This window comes from Pongo abelii, chromosome 3 (genome assembly GCF_028885655.2).
Source record: "Pongo abelii isolate AG06213 chromosome 3, NHGRI_mPonAbe1-v2.0_pri, whole genome shotgun sequence".
Taxonomy (NCBI): domain Eukaryota; kingdom Metazoa; phylum Chordata; class Mammalia; order Primates; family Hominidae; genus Pongo; species Pongo abelii.
The window spans coordinates 54,748,596-54,755,465 of NC_071988.2; the positions used below are offsets into that span (position 1 = coordinate 54,748,596).

The following is a 6,870-nucleotide window of genomic DNA, read 5'->3' on the forward strand; positions in this document are numbered from 1 at the left end:
GCCCAGTATTGTGTTGGATTTATAGAGAAAAATGAAATTTGAAGGGGACATTACAACAAAATTATCATTCATTATCTACTATTTACTATACTAGACCTTATTGATAAAATATGGGCAAAAGAGAAACAGCACTCATCATTTATTGGCCAATAAGAAGAGAAAGCAAACAAATAACATAGAAATAAACTCATGCTTAGAAACTAATACTGTCTGTGAAGGAAAGGAAACCAGTGCTCTGAGCAAAAAGCAGCTTATTTCAATTAGAGGACTGAGAAACTGATTTTCCAGCCAAAATCTCATTGATGAGTATGAATTAGCTGGGCAAAAGAACATTGAAAAGTAGCCAGGCATGGTGGCGGGCACCTGCAATCCCAGCTACTCAGGAGGCTGAGGCAGGAGAATTGCTTGAACGTGGGAGGCAGAGGTTGCAGTGAGCCGAGATCACGCCACTGCACTCCAGCCTGGGCAACAGAGTAAGACTCCGTATCAAAGAAAAGAAAATAATATTGAGCACACAGTGGACAGAGCTGAGTAATGGAGAGGTGTACTTCAATGAAAGAGACATAAAAGTATAAAGGACTGAAGGAGTTTTCCAGGCACTGGATAGAAAACAGTGAGGGTAAGAAGGACTGGAAAGTAAGAATGACTAGAAAGGCATCATGAGGGCATGGTCAAATTTTAAGATTCAGTCCTGAGTGTGATACAAAGCCTTGGAAAACATTTAATCAGAGAAATAACATCACTTGATTTGTATTTTAGGATTATTTTGGTTGTTATGAGAAGATTGAATTAGTTGGGAGCAAGAGTGAAAGCAATTATTACAGAAGATAAGAAATTAGGATGACTAAGAAAGAGTGTTGGGGTGGAAATTGAGATAACTTGTAAAATTAAAGATATTATTTTAAAGACAAAATTGGCAGAATTTGATGTACAATCATATGTAAGGGTTACTCTGCTTCATTCCTTGAGTAACTAACTAGTGGATGGTAGTGTCATTTATTGAAACAGTGAAGGCTAAAAGAGGAGTAGATTTGTTTGCAGAGATAAGGCAGAATAATTTTGATCGTGGTAGAACTAAGATGCTTACGATATATTCAAGCAAAGATAAATGAAAGGATAAAGGTCTAAAGGAAATTTTAGATGGGTAGTAGATTGTTGCTTATAGAGCCGGAAATGCAAAGATACTATCAGGACTGGTGATACTGGTGATATACTTCTGGGAGATGTAAACATATAAAATTTCTAAAGGCATGGGACTGCCTGAGTTAGACAAAGTAAGTATACATGATGTGAGGGAAAAAACAAACAACAACAACAACAAAAACAAGCACTATACAAAGTTCTTAGGTTGTATAAAACAGAAATAGCCAGAAAAGAAGAAAACATATTAAAAAAAGGAAACTCAAAACCAAATAATAAGGTATCATGAATTGAATTAAAGACTTTTTTTTTTTTTTTAACTCAAAGAGGCTGGTCAAATTTATCAAATAAATAAAATACTGATGAGAAATGTAAGACAAAGAAGGAAAAATGTGTATGGATTTGACAACATGGAGATCACCAGTGACCCTAAGCAGAGCAGAGAACAAATGGAGTTGGAGCCAATAAAACCTGCTGTACTTTTCTGTGAAGAGAGAACGCTGTCTGAATAAATCAATGTAGTATGCTTAAATTATAAAAATAAATGAATTATGTATTTTTATGTATGTAAAGTCAATATATTTAATTTCTTATTTAATATAACAAAACTAGAATCCATATGGTTTACTTTTTTAAACTTTGATGCTTAATATCATATTTTAAAAATACAATCTACTTTTTATTTTATGTTTCTGTATTAGTCTGTTCTCACAGTTCCACATGGCTGGGGAGGCCTCACAATCATGGTGGAAGACAAAGGAAGAGCAAAAGGATGTCTTACACAGGGCAGGCAAGAGGGCATGTGCAGGGGAACTCCCCTTTATAAAACCTTCAGATCTCATGAAACTTACTCATTATCACAAGAACAGCACAGGAAAGACCTGCCCCCATGATTCAATTACCTCCCTCTGGCCCTGTCCTTGACAAGTAGGGATTATTACAATTCAAGGGAAATTTGGTTGAGGACACAGCCAAACTATATCATTTCTCCCCTGGCCCCTCCCAAATCTCATGTCCTCACATTTCAAAACACAATCACGCCTTCCCAACAGTCCCCCAAATTCTTAACTCATTCCAGCATTCACTCAAAAGTCCAAGTCCAAAGTCTCATCTGAGACACAGCAAGTCCCTTCGCCTATGGGCCTGTAAAATCAAATGCAAGTTAGTTACCTTTTAGATACAATGGGGGTACAGGCATCAGGTAAAAATTCCCATTCCACATGGCATAAATTGGCCAAAACAAAGAAACTACAGGCCCCATGCAAGTCCAAAATCCAGTGGGACAGTCAAGTCTTAAAGCTCCAAAATGATCTCCTTTGACTCCATGTCTCACATCCAGGTCATGCTGATTATTGATCATGACATAAGCGGTGGGTTCCCATGGTCTTGGGCAGCTCTGCCCCTGTGGCTTTGCAGGGTACAGCTCCACTCCTGTCTGCTTTCATGAGCTGTCATTGAGTGTCTGCATCTTTTCCAGGCAAACAGTGGAATCTATCAGTGGATCTACCTTTCTGGGGTCTGAAGGATGGTGGATCTCTTCTCACAGCTTCATTAGGCAGTGCCCCAGTGGGGGCTGTCTGTGTTGGGGGGTCCTACCCCACATTTACCTTCTGCACTGCCATAACAGAGGCTTTCCATCACGGCCCTGCCCCGAAGCAAACTTCTGCCTGATATTTAGGCTTTTTCATAAACCCTCTGAAATCTAGGCAGAAGTTTCCAAACCTCAGTTCTTGACTTCTGTGCACCTGCAGGCTCAACACCACGTGGAAGCTGCTAAGGCTTCAGGCTTGCACCCTCTGAAGCCACAGCCTGAGCTGTACCTTAGCCCCTTTTATCCGTGGCTGGAGCAGCTGGTACCCAAGGCACCAAGTCCTTAGGCTTCCCACAGCACAGGGGCCTTGGACCTGGTCCACAAAACCATTTTTCCTCCTAGGCCTCTGGGCCTGCGATGGGAGGGCTGCTGCAAAGGTCTCTGACTTGCCCTGGAGACATTCTCCCCATTGTCTTGGTGACTAACATTAGGCTCTTTGCTACTTATGAAAATGTCTGTGACAGGCTTGAATTTCTCCCCAGGAAATGGGTTTTTCTTTTCTATTGCATTGTCAGGCTGCAAATTTTTCAAACTTTTATGCTCTGCTTCCTCTTGGACACTTTCACCACTTAGAAATTTCTCCACCAGATACCCTAAATCATCTCTCTGTAGTTCAAAGTTCCACAGATCTCTAGTTTAAGGGCAAAATGCTGCCGGTCTTTGCATAGCAAGAGTGAGCTTTACTCCATTTCCCATCAAGCTCTTCATCTCCATCTAAGACCATCTCAGCCTGGACTTTATTGTCTATATCACTATCAGCATTTTTGTCAAAGCCATTCAACAAGTTTCTAGGAAATTCCAAACTTTCTCACATCTTCCTGTCTTCTGAGCCCTCCAAGCCTCCAGGAAATTCCAAACTTTCCCACATTTTCCTGTCTTCTTCTGAGCCCTCCAAACTGTTCCAGCCTCTGCCTGTTAACCAGTTCCAAAGTCGCTTTCACATTCTCAGGTATCTTTACAGCAGCACCCCACTCTACTGGTATCAATTTACTATATTAGTTTGTTCTCACAGTTCCACATGGCTGGGGAGACCTCACAATCATAGCGGAAGATAGGGAAAGAGCAAAGTGATGTCTTACATGGTGGCAGGCAAGAGGGTGTGTGCAGGGGAACCCTCCCTTATAAAACCATCAGTCTCATGAGACTTATTCATTATCATGACAACAGCATGGGAAAGACCTGCCCTCATAATTCAATTACCTCCCTCTGGCCTTGCCCCTGACACGTGGGGATTACTACAACTCAAGGTGAGATTTGGGTGGGGACCATATCAATTGCCATATAATTGTTCTTGAAAAATAAAATTATTTGTATTTCAGTAATATTAGAGGAAAAGGAAGAATGAAAGTCAATAAATATTTGAGCTACAAGGATTTTATACATTTTGAATTCTTCTTATTTTACAGATAAGGAACTTGAACTACCAGAATAAAGCCTCTTATTAGGCCAGATTTTGCAAAAATAAAATAAAATTCTCTGTGGTATTCTAGTAAAAAATAAATTCTGTTAGTTTAATAAATATTAGTAATAACGCTACCAAGAAGTTAGACTTTTTACTTACAAACATAAAAAATGACCACCATAACTGTTGTTGTTTTTAATGATACTTAAAATAATGGTTAATAACTCTTAAAATAACAGTTAATAACTGAGTTATCTGTCTCAGTCTAGTTGGGCAGCTATAACACACTACAATAGACAGGGGAATTCATACACAAAAGAATTTTATTACTCACAGTTCTAGAGGCTGAGATGTCCAAGATAAAGGAACCACCAGATTCAACGTCTGATGAGGGTTCACTCTCTGCTGCCAAGATGGGACCTTCTGGCTCTGTCCTCACATGGAAGAATGGCAAGACAAGTTTCTGGGGCCTCTTTCACCTGGACATTATTCCCATTTGTGAGGACTCCCCCCTCAGGACCTAATCACCTCCCAACGGATCCTTATTTTAATACCGTCACCTGGGGGTTAGGTTTTAACATGAATTGTGGGCAGACATGTACATTCACATCATAGCACCATCTAAAGAATCCTTAGGATTCTGATTTCAAAATTGATCACCATAAAAAGCAATTATTTATTTGCCTATTTGACTATAAAATTTAAAAAGTATATATTTTTTACATGTAAGATAAAGTTCACAATGAGCTCTAGTGACCTGGAATTTGCCAGTTTACTAGGAAGGAATACTCTCCTCATCTCTGGTTTTCATTCATTTACTACAGGAATGCTGGGGATAAAACCTGATGACACTATGTACTGAAGCTTTTCAATAAATTGTGTTTCAGTTTTAATAAGATCTGGCTCTTTGTTTTACTTGTCTGTTCTCGCTATTGTTAACCAGATTTTTTTCTGCATTTGAGTAGTCCTTAGGTGGACTTTCAGCTACTAAATGTGGTAATTTATAGAAAAGTACATGTCTGATCTGCTGAAGCATGTATCATTGCTATGCATTACTTATCACTTAATAATTTAATGTAAAAGTACTCGTCAATAAAATTCTTATTTTCTAGCTTACACTTGGTAGTTATAAGAAAAAGAACAAGGAAATAAACCTACCAATATTAACAATAGAAGTAACACTGTTTCCATAAGAAGTTAATTCTTCATACATTTAGGAAGATTGTATTATTGAAACAGGAAAGAAGGAGAAAGAAAGGAAGAGAGAAGGGACAAAAGAAATACCAGCGTGAAAAATACATATTTCTCAGAAAATTCTTTTCAGTCTCCCTTCCTTGTTAACCCTTTTCATGTTAAAACAAAATACTGAAATAATAATGAAATATATGTGAAGTACTCCTGATACTATGATTGGGAAACATGGGTTAAACATGGTCCCACAGATGATCAAAAGATTGCCTTTGAAACCCTGAAGGTGAAGGATGAGAAGAGCTTTAAAGAAACTAAAGCGCAGATGAAAAAAATACAGAAACTACAGGATGGCATAACCATTTCAAAAGGCAAGATCATGATACACAGCCGTGAGAGTGAAGATGAAAACTGGTATATCCACAATGACAAGGAATTGGTCCTTGTACAACTGTGAAAACTTAAGCCCAGGCAGCATCCCATAACTTAGTCAAACTCACCCTGGAAAGTAACACTACCCTCAAGGCCCTGATAAAGATTGTTGAAAAGGGTGAAAAGATCCTTAAGATTTCTGAAATATGTAGGAAATTTGAACCCAAAAAAGAAAAAGGGCTTCATTTTTGTCAGTATTGACTCCTAAGGAGCAGGAGGAGATTGAGGAGAACAACCTAGAAGACCTGAGGGGCTCGCCAAGGTGATGGTGGACTACATAGGGATGGAGAATTTCCAGAAATAGTATGACAAAGTGAAAATGGAGCAACTGAGCCTTCAACACAGACGAGGCCACTGTTAGAAAACAGTGGGAAGCTGTGGGAGATGCTGAAGCAGTACTTAAATGACACCTCAGTGAGTGACGAAGTGCTGGGCCAGATCAACCCACTGTTCATAGTCATCCATGGACACAGCTTACCCTAGCCCTTGTCCATACCTATAGCCCATCCAGGTAACAAACGACATCCAACCACTTACCATGCCATTGAAGCAGCCCGCGTGATCTCTCACACCCTGTGATCCAAGGAAAAAAATCTCTTTTCAACCCCCAGGGATTTTTTTTGAGAGACCTAAGGACTTCGCTATTAAAAACTTCCAATGGGGCAGGGGCAAGACTCTGCTTGGTAGTTGGGTAACTTTGAGGAAGTAGACAATTTTTCTTAATTTGAATTTAATTTCCTCACATTGTGTGAGAAGAATAAACACCTCATAAACATAAAATATTATATTCATGTAAGGTATAGATTACCATTATTTTTAAAAATTCTCTATTGATTGGAAAGATAAGAACAAAACCTTTTTTTAAAGGAAATTAATTAAAACTAAATTTGACTGACTTGAATACAGAATATTGTCATATTGATCCATGACTAGTCTAATGTTTACTTACCAATCTAAGAATTTTTCAGGCAGATTGAGCAAAAATATTTTTGTTTCAGGCAATATTGATATGAAACTAGATTTAAAAAAAACATTGTTATATATAAAAGTTGATACAATTATTTTTATCTATATTGATTTTCAAAATTATTTATGTCTTCAAATGTGGCTGTACTGG

General features: G+C 38.4%; 1 pseudogene; it reads left to right on the forward strand.

Moving 5' to 3' along the window:
• The first annotated feature begins 4,483 nt into the window (after positions 1-4,483).
• On the forward strand, positions 4,484-6,332 carry LOC100444087 (dynein regulatory complex subunit 2-like; annotated as a pseudogene).
• The last annotated feature ends 538 nt before the right edge of the window (positions 6,333-6,870 follow it).